The sequence below is a fragment of the Triticum aestivum genome, chromosome 2B (genome assembly GCF_018294505.1).
Source record: "Triticum aestivum cultivar Chinese Spring chromosome 2B, IWGSC CS RefSeq v2.1, whole genome shotgun sequence".
Lineage (NCBI taxonomy): Eukaryota > Viridiplantae > Streptophyta > Magnoliopsida > Poales > Poaceae > Triticum > Triticum aestivum.
In genome coordinates this window covers 204,264,668-204,280,703 of record NC_057798.1, presented here as the reverse complement: position 1 = coordinate 204,280,703, position 16,036 = coordinate 204,264,668, and positions in this window count along the sequence as shown.

The following is a 16,036-nucleotide window of genomic DNA, read 5'->3' as shown; positions in this document are numbered from 1 at the left end:
CGACGCTCCACTATCAGAGATTTTGCACAACAGAGATGCAACTGGTCGAGTGGCCAAATGGGCGATTGAACTTCTTCCCCTTGATATCAAGTTTGAGGCAAAGAAAGCCATTAAGTCCCAGGCAATAGCAGATTTCCTCGCCGAGTGGATTGAACAACAGCAGCCGACTGAAGTTCACTCGGAGCATTGGACCATGTTCTTTGATGGCTCTAAGATGTTGAATGGTTCCGGTGCTGGGGTTGTCCTGGTTTCCCCCAGAGGAGATAAGCTCAGATATGTGCTCCAGATTCACTTTGATTCCTCCAACAATGAGGCAGAATATGAGGCCCTCTTATATGGGTTGCGCATGGCCATTTCACTCGGCGTCCGTCGCCTGATGGTCTATGGCGACTCGGATTTAGTGGTCAACCAGGTGATGAAAGAGTGGGACGTGAGAAGCCCAGCCATGACTGGATACTGCAGTGCAGTGAGGAAGCTGGAAAAGAAGTTCGAGGGGTTGGAGCTCCATCATATACCCCGACTGAAAAATCAAGCAGCTGATGATCTAGCAAAGATAGGTTCCAAGAGAGAAGCCATTCCGAGTGGTGTGTTCTTGGAGCATATACACACTCCGTCAGTCAAAGAAGATCCTTTCACCGAAGAAACTCCACAGCCCAAGAGTGCCACAGATCCGACTGAAGTTGAAGTCCCAGCGGTGGTCGACTTGATCATGGAGGTTTTGGTGGTCATTCCCGACTGGACAGTTCCGTATGTCGCATATATCCTGAGAAAAGAGCTTCCGGAGGATGAGGAAGAGGCTCGACAGATCGTCCGTCGATCTAAGGCCTTTACCGTAATCAAAGGACAATTATACAGAGAAAGCGCGACTGGAGTTGGTCAGAAGTGCATAACACCAGAAGAAGGTCGACTCATCCTCAATGATATTCACTCGGGGACCTGTGGTCATCATGCGTCCTCTCGGACCATCGTGGCCAAAGCATACCGAGCCGGATTTTACTGGCCAAAGGCGAATGAGATGGCAAAAGAGATAGTGGATAAGTGCGAGGGATGTCAGTTCTACTCGAATATGTCGCACAAGCCTGCGTCGGCCCTGAAGACCATCCCACTCGTCTGGCCTTTCGCAGTATGGGGACTGGACATGGTCGGTCCTTTGAGAACAGGACGAAGTGGCTTCACGCATGTACTGGTGGCAGTCGACAAGTTCACCAAGTGGATCGAGGCTAAACCAATCAAGAGCCTTGACACCGGTACTGCTGTTAGCTTCATCAGGGAACTAATATTCAGATATGGAGTCCCGCACAGCATCATTACGGATAATGGGTCGAACTTTGACTCAGAGGAATTCAGAGATTTCTGCAACTCCCAAGGCACACGGGTCGACTACGCTTCAGTCGCCCATCCGCAGTCGAATGGACAAGCAGAGCGAGCTAATGGACTGATTCTTAAGGGATTGAAGCCTCGACTGATGCGTGATCTCAAACACGCGGCTGGAGCTTGGGTCGACGAACTTCCCTCAGTGCTTTGGGGGCTGCGGACCACACCTAATCGGTCGACCGGAAGAACTCCATTCTTCTTGGTCTACGGAGCTGAAGCAGTCTTGCCGAGTGATCTTCTCCACAATGCTCCTCGAGTTGAAATCTACAACGAAGCAGAGGCTGAACAAGCGCGGCAGGACGCAGTCGACCTTTTAGAGGAAGAAAGGGAGATGGCTCTGATCCGGTCGACCATCTACCAACAAGATTTGCGTCGTTTCCACGCCAGAAATGTGAGAGGTCGAGCCTTCCAGGAAGGAGATTTAGTTCTCCGAGTGGATCAGCACAAACCACACAAGCTTGCTCCTTCTTGGGAAGGCCCCTTCATCGTCACCAAGGTTCTCCACAACGGGGCGTACCGTCTTTACAACGTCGAGCATAATATCGACGAGCCCCGAGCTTGGAACGCGGAGCTACTCCGCCCATTTTACACTTAAGTTTTATCACTCGGATGAGTTGCAATAAAGTACTTCTGTAGTTCATGGACCTCAAAATAATAGTGTCATAGTTCCTCCATAATTTCTGTCACTTTTTATTTTTGTCCAATAAAATTCCCCCTCAGTGGGTGACTTAGCCACGAATCCGCTTCGCCTAAGTTTGTAAAAATCCTACCGAGTGGTGAGCCAGACTCCCACTCGGAGGCTTAGCTGTGAATCCGTTTCGCCTAAGTTATCAAAATCCTACCGAGTGATAAGCCAGACTTTCACTCGGGGCTTAGCTGCAGCCCTGTGCTCGCCTAAGTTTGTAAAAAATCCTACCGAGTGAAGAGCAAGCCTCTCACTCGGGGGGCTTAGCTGCAGCCCTGTGCTCGCCTAAGTTGTAAAAAATCCTACCGAGTGAAGAGCAAGCCTCTCACTCGGGGGCTTAGCTGCAGTCCAAGCACTCGCCTAAGTTGTAAAAAATCCTACCGAGTGAAGAGCAAGCCTCTCACTTGGGGCTTAGCTGCAGTCCAGGCACTCGCCTAAGTTGTAAAAAATCCTTACCGAGTGAAGAGCAAGCCTCTCCACTCGGGGGCTTAGCTGCAGTCCCAATGCACTCGCCTAAGTTATACAAAAATCCTACCGAGTGAAGGAGCAAGCCTCTCACTCGGGGGGCTTAGCCTGCAGTCCAAGCACTCGCCTAAGTTGTAAAAATCCTACCGAGTGAAGAGCAAGCCTCACACTCGGGGGCTTAGCTGCAGTCCAAGCACTCGCCTAAGTTACAAAAATCCTACCGAGTGAAGAGCGACCCTCTCACTCGGGGGCTTAGCTGCAGCCCTGTGCTCGCCTAAGTTGTAAAAAATCCTACCAAGTGGAGAGCAACCCTCTCACTCGGAGGCTTAGCTGCAGTCCAAGCACTCGCCTAAGTTACAAAAATCCTACCGAATGGAGAGCAACCCTCTCACTCGGAGGCTTAGCTGCAGTCCAAGCACTCGCCTAAGTTATAAAAATCCTACCGAGTGAAGAGCAACCCTCTCACTCGGAGGCTTAGCTGCAGTCCGAGCACTCGCCTAAGTTATAAAAATCCTACCGAGTGAAGAGCAAACCTCTCACTCGGAGGCTTAGCTGCAGTCCGAGCACTCGCCTAAGTCGTAAAAATCCTACCGAGTGAAGAGCGACCCTCTCACTCGGAGGCTTAGCTGCAGTCCAAGCACTCGCCTAAGTTATAAAAATCCTACCGAGTGAAGAGTAAACCTCTCACTCGGGGGCTTAGCTGCAGCCCAGTGCTCGCCTAAGTTATAGAAATCCTACCGAGTGGTAAGCCGGGCTTCCACTCGGAGGCTTAGCCGCAGCCCAGTGCTCGCCTAAGTGGACTAAAGAATAAGTCGATTGCAGTAAAGGCGCCTTGCTTTGAACCTGCAAAAGACATTTCGAGCCAAAGGCAATCGTATTCAAGCACCAAATTCAAGTTTGAATCGATATCTAAAGGAACCGAAAGTGCTCAGGCGTTAAGCCTGTTAAGGTTTATCGGTTACAATTCCACTCGGCATACCGAGGCAAATTTAAAGCGTCGAGCCAGAAGAAGTTTTTTACCCCTCCTGTGGAGGGCTGGAAGGTGCAACGAATTCATCAAGGTCAATTCCGTCGGCGATCCGAGTGGCAGCTGCAAGGAAAGTTTCCATAAAGGACCTGAAGTCGTGTTTCTTGGTGTTGGCCACCCGAAGAGCCGCCAGCTTCTCTTCTCGCGCATCTTTACAGTGGACTCGGGCCAGACACAGAGCAACATCTGCACCACACCGAGCCGAGGACTTCTTCCATTCCTGCACTCGACCAGGGATCGTGTTCAAGCGGGCCATCAGCGACTCAAGGTCATTCTGAAGTGTCTCCTCAGGCCAGAGCGTCGAGTCGATGCGAGATGTGGCGGCCTTCAGCCTTGCGAGATAGTCCACGACAGCTGCAACACGAGACTCCAGTCGGAAAACATCCATGGCAACTTCGTCGTTCACCGGAGAATTGACGGGGTCGAGGTTTGGCTCCAGCCGGCTAGTTTCTTCTTCAAAGTTTTGACAAAATTCTGCAAGGATGATCACTAAGTCAAGGGGATGGTCGAATGGAAAAACCACAATTGGAAATGTTTGCCAAGCATAGAGGTTTACCTTCAAGCATAAGAAACAGCTTCTTGGCAAGACCACTCAGGAAGGCCTCCAGATCAGTTTTCTTCCCAGTCAATTTGCTGACTTGGTCGGTCAGGGCAGCTTTATCAGTTTTCAGTCGACTGACCTCCTTGTTGGCGATCCCAAGAGCAGCTTTCAGATTGGTATTGTCTTGTTCAAGCTTGGTGACTGAAGCTAACTTCTCGTCAGCAAGCTTGATCTTCTCAGCTAGTTCAAGGTCTTTCTTCTGTTGGGCCTCCCTTACCTTACCTGCAAGTTACAGCAAGATCAGATTTTGAAACAAGCAAGGGGAAAAGCAGTCGTCAGGGTCTCACCAAACATACCTTCGGTCTCCTCCTTTGCCTTTGTCAGCTTCTCCTGAACCAGCTTCAAGCTCAGCTCGAGTTGAGTGTGCTTGTTTTCCAGCTCAGAGTAGCGAGCCACAAGATCACAAGAGTTCTGCGAAGAACCAATCGACTAAATGTCAAATATAATTCACTTCCGAGTGAAAAAGGGAAAAACACACGTTTCTAAGACTACAGCCGAATACAAGCATTCGACCGTAGTCTCGGGGACTACACCCAGTGGGTGCACTCAGCGTGCCCCCACTAATCCTGTTGAAGACAAAGTCGACCAGTCGACCTCAAAAAAAAAAGAGAGATGTATTCTTTAAGACTGTGATCAACTGCAAGCAGTCGACCACAGTCTCGGGGACTACACCCAGTGGGTGCACTCAGCGTGCCCCCACCGGTTTGTGAAATCCAGTCGACATAGTCGACTGACAGAAAGATTGACATCATAAAGCCTAAGGCCGACTGCCAGCAGTCGACCTTAGCCTTGGGGACTACACCCAGCGGGTGCACTCAGCGTGCCCCCGCTAACACGGAGTTTAATCGACACACCCAGTGGGTGACTACTATAAATTCCGGAAAGGAAAAGTTTTTGGTAGCATATCCAACAGAACAAACGGTGGTCGACTGACCTGAACATTGCTTTGGAGGGCAGAACTGGCGTCATAAGCTGCCTGGCTCGCATCCCGGATGGTCTTCAACTGCTCCATCATGATTCCCGCCTGGCGTATCGCCTCCTTCGCCGCGCCAGCTTGGTCCTCTGGGACGTGGTGCGTCGTGAAGAGGGAGGGCTGCTGAGCACTCGTCAATGGATCTGCGAAGGACACCGTGTGTCGAGTGGTGTTCTCTTCCTCCGCAGTCAGAATCTCAGGCGCCGTCACATCCTGAGGCACCTTACTGGCGGACGCTTTCCTACTCCTCCTGCGCTTCAGTGGTTCTTCATCCTCATCATCATCAGGGAGATTGATAACAACATTGGGTGGAGCTACGGAGAAGAATCAGGATCAGAGATCGCAAGTCAGTCGACTAAGAACGGCGTTAAGAACACAGTACCTGGTTTCGAAGTTGCTGCGTCCTCCATTTCATGGTCATCAGCCCGGGCTGAGGTTTCAGAAGTAGCAGCACTGCAACTCCAAAGGATCAGTCGACTAACTTCAGCGTCGACCAGAGACAAAGTTCACACAAAATAAGAAGATTCAAGCAGCACGATTACCCTGATATGGTGGGGATGGACACCTTCATCTTCGGCAGGAGCTTGATCGGCTTCGACGAGGCCGCCCTGGGCTGCTTCGGCGCCTTTTCAGTCGGCACCGGAGAGGTGGTCCGAGGGCGCTTGGTCGACTGAGCAGCGGTCGCAACCCCCTTACCACGTTCGGTCGAAGGGTCGTGGACAAGCTTCGACCGCCTTTCTGAGCGCGGTGGTACGACCTCCTCCTCCTCTTCTTCCTCGTCCTCAACGTCATCTTCATCACCGTCATCATCATCATCGTCGTCATCATCCTCTGCAACGTCCGAGTCCCATTCCTCCTCTTCCTGGCTCTCGCCCCCACTCGCCTCACCCTCCTCAGTCGGAGCTTGTGCCCCATTAGGCATCGAGTACAGCTCGGTGAGAGCCTAGCAGATATCAAGACAAGGATCAGTCGACCAGTCGGCAGGATAAACAGAAATGAATGCGACAAGAACGCAGTGGAGAGCAGAGCAAAGTGTACCTTGTTTGGATCGCTGTTGTGGTCGAGTGGAGGAATCCTTCTGGCTCCGCGTGGGTTATCCTTGTTTCCGGTAACGGCTACCATCCATCTTTCCAGAGTGACATCGTCGACTGCTTCTGGATGGACTCGAGTCTCGTCTTCAGTCCCACAGTACAACCACATGCAGTGGCTCCGGAACTGAAGGGGCTGGATGCGACGCCTAAGGAAGACCTCCAGGAGGTCCATGCCCGTCACTCCCTCCCGAACCAACTGCACCACGCGCTCCATCAACATCTTCACGTCAGCTTTCTCCTCCGGAATCAACTTCAGAGAGGAGGGCTTGTTCACTCGGTCCATGGTAAACTGAGGGAGTCCACTCGACTGCCCCGGCGTCGACTGGTCCTGGCAGTAGAACCAAGTCGACTGCCAGCCTCTGACCGACTCGGGAAAGGTCATGGGCGGGAAGGTGCTCTTATTCCTCACCTGGATCCCCAGACCCCCACACATTTGGACGACTCGGGTTCTCTCATCACCTGGACTCGCCTTCTTCACGGTCTGAGAGCGACACGTGAATATATGCTTGAACAAACCCCAGTGCGGTCGACAGCCCAGGAAACCCTCACACATGGACACGAATGCGGCAAGATAGGCGATGGAATTTGGGGTAAAGTGGTGGAGCTGCGCTCCAAAGAAGTTCAAGAAGCCACGGAAGAAAATACTCGGCGGCAAGGAAAATCCACGATCAACATGGGTGGCCAAGAGCACACACTCACCCTCTTCTGGCTGGGGCTGCCACTCCTTCCCTGGAAGCCTCGCAGCTCCATGAGGGATCAAGCCCTTGTTGGCCATGTCGAGGAGGTCTTTCTCTGTGATGGTCGACTGGATCCAGTCTCCTTGGACCCAGCCCTTCGGCAGGCGGGATCTGGACGAAGACCCGCCGCGGCTGGTAGATCTCCCCTTCGCCTTCTCCGACGCCGATGCCTTCTTCGCACGTTCTAGCGCCGCCGTCTTCTCCTTGGCCATGGTTGCCGGCGAGGTGCGCATGGGGAAGTTGTGCGTGGGCGAGAGCGAGCGCGCTGGACGGGGGCGAAGGGAGCAGAGAGAGAGAGAATGCTGAGGCACAGTACAGAAATCCTCGCCGGGCGCATTTATAAGGTCCCTTCCGAGTGGATGACAGGTGGGCCCGGTCGATCTAATCATATCCGGAACAGTTATGCAGACGGGATACGTGGCGAAGAAAGTGGCGCGGAGATCGAGGCGTCTATGTCCCGTCCCATCCGAACGCCGCGGTTCGCTCCGCTTCGCGCGCGTCCCCAAATTTCGCATCCCGCGGAATCCGCGAACAGCAGATCAGTCTGTCAGACACGGGGTTTCCCGCGATCCGTCGCTCGGAGATCGTCGAAGCCCGAAAGATCACTCGACGAAAGAAGAGAATGGATCGAGTCGACTGAAGACAAGTTGCTCACTGTCGACGAAGAGATTCTTTGGTCCAGAACAACGCACGACCAGATGCCAAAGTTAATCGGAAACGACATCAACTCCTTCCTCACTCGAAGCCTCAATCCATTCGGGGGCTAATGATGGGGTTATGTACCTAGGGTAGGGTCATGGACCTGATCTAAGTACCTTACCCAAGGACATCCTTAGAAGAGGTCGCCTTCTAGTCGACCAACGAAGGACTCACTCGACTGACTTGAAGGACTCGACCACGAAGACTCACTCGACCACCAGGAGGTCAAGAGGCACTCTGCACTGCAACGGCCTGTAATTAAGTAGGCTTTATGATAGTAAAGACACTTTATGTGGGGCGTTACCAGTAATGCCCCAGACTTAACTCATCTTAAACACTCTCCTACGTGGGCTGGCTGGGGTCCTGGCGCACTCTATATAAGCCACCCCCCTCCACAGGTAGAGGGGTTCGGCACCTTGTAACTCATATACTCATAATCCACTCGACCGCCTCCGGGCTCCGAGACGTAGGGCTATTACTTCTTTCGAGAAGGGCCTGAACTCGTACATCCCTTGTGTTTACAACCTCTCCATAGCTAGGACCTTGTCTCTCCATACCTACCCCCCACTCTACTGTCAGGCTTAGGACCACGACAGCTGGCTCACCACTCGGTAGGATTTTTAAACTTAGGCGAGTACTTGGACTGCAGCTAAGCCTCCGAGTGGGAGGCTGGCTCACCACTCGGTAGGATATTTGAACTTAGGCGAGTACTTGGACTGCAGCTAGACCTCCGAGTGGGAGGCTGGCTCGCCACTCGGTAGGATTTGAAAGTACTTAGGCGAAACAGATTCGCAGCTAAGCCCCCGAGTGGGAGACTGGCTTGCCACTCGGCAAGGATTTTTTTACAAACTTAGGCGAAACGGATTCGCGGCTAAGCCACCCACTTGGGGACTTCTCATGTAAACAAAAGTAACAATAATCACTGGGAAAATTATAACACTCTTGTCTTTGATAAATAAACTACAGAAGTACTTTTATTACATCTCATCTGAGTCTACACTTAAGTATAAAAGGGCCGGAGCAGCTCCGCGTTCCAAGCTCGGGGTTCATCAATCTGGTGACCAACATTGTAAAGGCGGTATGCTCCATTGTGGAGAACTTTGGTAACGATGAAGGGACCTTCCCAAGTAGGAGCAAGCTTGTGTGGCTTCTGCTGATCCACTCGGAGAACCAAATCTCCTTCTTGGAAGGCTCAACTCTTGACGTTTCTGGCATGGAACGACGCAAGTCCTGCTGATAAATGGTTGATCGGATCATTGCCATCTCTCTTTCTTCTTCTAGGAGGTCGACTGTGTCTTGTCGGGCTTGCTCTGCTTCATCTTCAGTGTAGAGTTCGACTCGGGGTGCGTTGTTAAGCAGGTCACTCGGCAAGACTGCTTCAGCTCCGTAGACCAAGAAGAACGGAGTTCTCCCAGTCGACCGATTAGGTGTGGTCCTTAATTCCCAAAGTACTGATGGAAGTTCATCGACCCATGCACCAGCCGCGTGCTTGAGATCGCGCATCAGTCGGGGTTTCAGTCCTTTGAGAATTAAACCATTTGCTCGTTCTGCCTGTCCATTCGACTGGGGGTGAGCGACTGTAGCATAGTCGACTCGTGTGCCCTGAGATGTGCAAATGGCTCTGAATTCTTCGGAATCAAAGTTTGACCCATTATCAGTGATGATGCTATGTGGAACTCCATATCTGAATATCAACTCCCTGATGAAGCTGACAGCAGTGCCGGCGTCGAGATTCTTGATGGGTTTAGATTCAATCCACTTAGTGAACTTGTTGACTGCCACTAGCACATGGGTGAAGCCGCTTCTGCCTGTTCTCAGTGGTCCAACCATATCCAATCCCCATACAGCGAAAGGCCAGACGAGTGGAATGGTCTTCAAGGCCGAGGCGGGCTTGTGTGACACATTGGAGTAAAACTGACATCCTTCACACTTGTCGACTATCTCCTTTGCCATTTCATTTGCTCTTGGCCAGTAAAATCCCGCTAGGTATGCTTTAGCCACAATAGTCCGAGAGGACGCATGATGGCCACAGGTCCCCGAGTGGATGTCGTTGAGAATTATTCGACCCTCTTCCGGCGTTATGCATTTCTGACTGGCTCCAGTCGCGCTTTCTCTATACAACTGTCCCTTCATGACAGTAAAGGCCTTGGATCGATGGACGATCTGTCGAGCCTCTTCTTCATTCTCTGGGAGCTCTTTCCTTAGGATATATGCAATGTAAGGCACTGTCCAGTCGGAAGTGATAACCAAAACTTCCATGATCAGGTCGACCACGGCTGGGACCTCGACTTCAGTCAGATCCGTGGTACTTTTTGGCTGCGGGGCTTCTTCAATGAAAGGGTCCTCTTTAATTGACGGTGCGTGGATATGTTCCAAAAACACACCACTGGGAATGGCTTCTCTCCTGGAACCTATCTTTGCCAAATCATCGGCTGCTTGATTCTTCAGTCGGGGTATATGATGAAGCTATAATCCCTCGAATTTCTTTTCCAGCTTTCTTACTGCATTGTAGTAACCAGTCATGGCTGGGCTTCTGACCTCCCACTCCTTCATCACCTGATTGACCACCAAATCTGAGTCGCCATAAACCATAAGGCGACGGACGCCGAGTGAGATGGCCATGCGCAACCCATACAGAAGTGCTTCATATTATGCTTCATTATTGGAGGAATCAAAGTGGATCTAGAGCATATATCTGAGCTTATCTCCTCGGGGGGAAACCAAAACTACCCCAGCACCGGAACCATTCAACATCTTAGAACCGTCAAAGAACATGGTCCAATGCTCCGAGTGAACTTGAGTCGATAGTTGCTGTTCAACCCACTCGGCGATGAAATCTGCTACTGCTTGAGACTTAATGGCTTTCTTTGCCTCAAACTTGATATCAAGGGGAAGGAGTTCAATCGCCCATTTTGCCACTCGACCAGTTGCATCTCTATTGTGCAGAATCTCTGACAATGGGGCGTCGCTAACGACTGTAATGGAATGATCAGAGAAATAATGAGCAACTTTCTTCGTGGTCATGTAAATCCCATATACAAGCTTCTGATAATGAGGGTATCTTTGCTTCGATGGGGTCAACACTTCGGAAAGATAATATACTGGGCGCTGAACTTTGAAGGCTTTCCCTTCTTCTTCCCGCTCGACCGTAAGTACTATGCTGATGACTTGTCCTGTGGCTGCAATGTAAAGCAACAAAGGCTCTTTCCTGATTGGAGCAGCAAGCACCGGCTGGGTGGAGAGCAGAGCTTTTAGCTCTGCAAACGCTGCATCAGGTTCTGGAGTCAACTTGAACTTGTCTGACTTCTTCATCAGTCGGTAAAGAGGCAATGCCTTTTCACCGAGGCAAGAGATGAATCGACTTAATGCGGCCAAGCATCCAGTAAGCTTCTGGACATCATGCACACGCATAGGGCGTTTCATTCGGAGTATAGTACCGACTTTTTCTGGGTTGGCATCGATTCCTTGTTCCAAAACAAGAAAATCGAGTAACTTTCCACCAGGAACTCCGAATGTGCACTTTGATGGATTAAGCTTGATATCATACCTCCTGAGATTGGCAAATGTTTCAGCGAGGTCAGTCAACAGGTCGGAACCCTTCCGTGATTTGACCACAATATCATCCATGTATGCTTCCACGTTCCGACTGATTTGAGTGAGTAAACACTTCTGAATCATCCTCATGAACGTGGCTCCGGCATTCTTGAGGCCGAATGGCATGGTGACATAGCAGAAGCACCCGAATGCAGTGATGAAAGCTGTTTTGATTTCGTCGGGTCCATACAGACGGATCTGATGGTAACCGGAATAAGTGTCTAAAAAAGACAGGCGCTCACATCCCGCAGTTGAGTCGACTATTTGGTCGATGCGGGGGAGAGGAAAATGATCTTTCGGGCAGGCCCGATTGATATGTTTGAAATCAATGCACATGCGGAGTGACTTGTCCTTCTTGGGGACCATGACAACATTGGCGAGCCACTCGGAGTGGTAAATTTCTCGGATAAACTCTGCTGCCAGGAGCCGAGCCGCCTCCTCGCCAATGGCCTTTCTCTTCTGGACGGCAGACCATCGAAGATGTTCTTTGACAGGTTTTACCTTTGAGTCGACTCGTAGACGATGCTCAGCCAGCCCCCTGGGAACACCCGGCATGTCAGCAGGCTTCCATGCGAAGATGTTCCAGTTCTCACGGAGGAATTGGATGAGCGCTTCTTCCTATTTAGAGTCGAGTGTTGTGGAGATATGAGTCGGGGCAGCGCTGGGGTCGGTCGGGTGGATGTGAACTGGCTTTGTCTCACCGGACGATTGAAACGCCGACTCTGTAGCAGGCTTCTTAGCTCGCAACAAATCACTTGGGTCTGCATTTTTCTGGTGTTCCTGCCACTCTTCTGCTACCATATGAGCATCGGCAATCTTTGAGCCTTTCTGAAAGCACTCTTCCGCCTTCTTGTGATTACCAGTAACAGTGATCACACCTTTGGGGCCGGGCATTTTCAATTTGAGGTACACGTAACATGGTCGAGCCATAAAACGTGCATAAGCTGGCCTGCCCAAAATAGTGTGATAGGCACTCTGGAAATCCACAACCTCAAATGTCAGCTTTTCCTAGCGGAAATGCTTTGAATCACCGAAAACCACATCAAGAGCAATTTGGCCGAGTGACTCAGCCTTCTTCCCACGAATGAATCCATGAAAACTCATGTTGCTGGAACTGAGTCTGGACATCGGAATGCCCATTCCCTTCAGCATCTCCGCATACAATATATTCAGGCCGCTGCCACCATCCATCAGAACCTTAGTCAGTTGAGTGCCTTCGACGACTGGGTCGACCACCAAAGCTTGCCTCCTAGGGGTGGCTATGTGTGTCGGATGATCAGACTGGTCGAACGTGATGGCGGTCTGGGACCATTTCAGATAACTGGGTGTCGTCGGAGCAACCATATTTACCTCACGGTTGATAACTTTCAATCGACTTTTGCTCTCAACATCAGCAAAAATCATCAGGGTGGAATTGACATGGGGGTATCCTCCATCACTGTCCTCTTTGTCCTCAACCTTGTCCGACTCCTTCTCCTTGTCCTTGGGCTGTTTTCCTTGAAATTGCTGGATTAAGAGCCGGCACTGGCGAGTGGTATGTTTCGGGTAGATGAAGTTCCCTCTTCGTCTTTCTTCGTGTGGATGTGACACGGTAGATCCATCACGTCATTTCCCTCTTTATCCTTTACCTTCTTGGGGTTCCAAGATCCTTTGGGCTTCCCTTTGAATTTGCCCTGAGTCACGGCCAGAGCCTCTCCAGGAGCAGCTGGCTCGGCCTTTCGCTTATGCTTCCAACTGGAGTTCCCTTTTTCCGATTGACTCGGCTTATACTTGCCACTCCGGAGCCTGTCCTCTTCTCACCGTTAGCTTATTTGGTGGCAATCTCCATCATTCGACTCAGGGTCATATCTCCGGTCCGACCAAACTTCAGGCTCAATTCTCTGTTCTTGACACCATCCTTAAAAGCACAGACCGCTTGATGGTCCGACACATTCTCCACGGTATGATGCCAAAGTGATCCACCTCTAGATGTAGTCCCTCAGGGTCTCATTCAACTTTTGCACGCAAACCTGCAGCTCTGTCAGACCCGTTGGTCGCTTGCAAGTTCCTTCAAATGTCCTGACAAACACTCGGGCAAGATCTTCCCAAGTGTAAATGCTGCTTGGTGCCAACTGATTCAACCATGCTCTGGCCGAGCCCTCCAACATAAGAGGTAGATGTTTCATGGCCACCTCATCATTGCCGCCGCCAATCTGCACATCCATTCGGTAGTCCTCAAGCCAAGTATCGGGCTTGGACTCACCAGTGAACTTACTAACTCCAGTCGCCAACCTGAAGTTGGGAGGGATCACCGCGGCTCTGATGGCTCTGCTAAAACACTTTGGTCCTGAAACATGAACTCTGCTGCTGGTGGACGCATCTCTATCATGACCGTCTCGGTGAGCTCTGTTCCGGTCGACTAAACCCTGAACGATAATGGATCTCGCATCAAAGCCCGGTTCTCTGGGTCAACTGGAACCCTCCGCCCAACACTGAGCTGGCGCCTGTCATCTTGCTGCGATGGACGTTAGACCCACTTCTCGGAGGAGTGGGCACTCGACGTTATCATCACGGTCGAGTCGGTCATCATAATGATCCCGCCGGCCATCACGTCCCACGCGCCTCGGAGCGACCTTGGGCTTGGCCGACTGAACAATATTCGCAGCGACAGATCGACTGTAATCCTGTTGCGCGACTGCGACACAGCTGAATTCTGATCTCCTGCCGCCGGAGCAAATCTCTGATCTGCAACAAGCCTCTTCCAGCCTCTGACTGAGAGGCTGAATTGACTCTGCTATACGGGCTGCAGCTGCTAAATTCTGAATTGGGATTCGGTATACCTGAAGTCGGTTGCGGAAAGAGTTTGACTGTCGGCTGGGAGTCAGGTACTCGTTGACCGGCGCACCTCGCGAGTTTCTCGCTGGAGATTCTCCAGATCGATTTGCGTTTCAGCCAAGTTGGCCAAACGCGCCTCTTCCAAAGCGCGAGCCTCGGGGGTTTCTCCAATGATAGGAGTATGCAGCGCCTCCATGTTCCGGCGGCGAAGATCTTCTCTTTGCAGCGAAGTGAGTGGCTCGGGTTGATACTCCTCGTGGACCTGCGCTGGGTCGCCTCCACCGTCGCCTCCGTCAGCACGGGGGAAGCCGGGGGGACTGCGCGGTCCATTGACCATCAGAACCTCCGCCGCTGGTCACTGCTGTCGCACTCGGATGCAGTCTCTACGGAGCCAGTCGACAGGTCGAATAGGCCGTAGAGAGATTCGTCGGGCTCGATAGCCTCAACTTGGGGGGTGGTCGACTGGCGAGCCACCGCGTGCCTCACCCACCGCTGAAGCCTCGACCGACCGGAGCGCTTGCGCCGGCGGGAAGCAGGGAGGGAGGATGACACGACGACCGACCGATACTGGGTCGACGGTTGCCGCAGGAGGACGCTGCGGACACACACGCGAAAATGTGTCGCTCCGCGGACCGGGAGCGTGTCGATGTCGAGTGGAGCCTCCTGAAGCCAAACAGAGTCGTCGGCGATGAACGTGAGCGCGCCGAGACGGATCTCGCGGCCCTCGACCAAAACTCCGTCTGAAACCATGATGAAAGAAACCAGAAAAATTGCAACTTCTCCAATAAGTCGCTAAGACACCTGCCCCAAGGTGGGCGCCAACTGTCGTGGTTCTAAGTCTGATAGTAGAAAGGGGGGTAGGTATGGAGAGGCAAGATCCTAGCTATGGAGTAGTTGTATACGCGAGAGATTTACGAGTTCAGGCCCTTCTCGGAGGAAGTAACAGCCCTACGTCTCGGAGCCCGGAGGCGGTCGACTGGATTATAGATGTATGAATTACAGGGGTGCGAACCCTTTACACCGAGGAGGGGGTGGCTTATATAGAGTTCGCCAGCCCCTCCGGCCCTCAGTTATGCAGGGTTTAAAGTACATTAAGACAGGGGGTTACTGGTAACGCCCACATAAAGTGCTATGAAGACTATTAAAGCTACTTAATGACAGACCGTTGCGTGCAGAGTGACTTTAGGTCTCCTGGCCGCCGAGTGGTTAGCTTCATGGTCGAGTGGTTATCTTCATCGTCGAGTGTCCTCGAGCCAGTCGAGTGGATCACCTCTAGGTCGACTGACAGGTAGTTTCTTCTAGAGATGTCCTTGGGTAGGGTAGCTTAGACAGGTCCATGACCCTACCCTAGGTACATAACATCATCATGCGCCCTGTACCATTAACCCTATATCGGGCGCTTAAGGCGCCGAATAGGGTTTGGCGAGACGGAGTGCCGTTTCGCAACAGGCAAGACATAGGCGTCGTGCAGATTCTACATGATATGTTTTCACAAGTGTGTAGCCCTTTAAGCTAAGGATATTATATGCCGGCGATACCGTTTATAATGGAGCCAAGCACAAAAATCATGCTGCCTTCTAGTTTCAGATACTCCCTCCAATAAAGAGCATAAACCGATCCTAAGTGCTTTCGTCATTTCACAACGCAAATCCCTATTTCACGCTTATTGTGGCAAGTTGTTACCACTTCGCAAGGGGTGGGGGGTGGGGTGGGGGAGGGAGCTCGCTGATGATTGCTTTGGACCGACCCATTTAGCGCTGTTGAGATTGGCAGGTGGTTCCTGTTTTTAGAATGTTATGGAAGGTTCTTGCCCGGGTTTTTCTGGTTCTGTGAACCTTCTAGAAGTTTCTTGAACCGGTTTTATTTCTTTATTTTTTTCTTTCGTTTTCTTTATTTTGAAAAATTCAAAAAAATGCTTAATATCTTTAAAATAAAATTAGAAAATGTTTGCAATTTCCAAAAAAATCAAGATAATC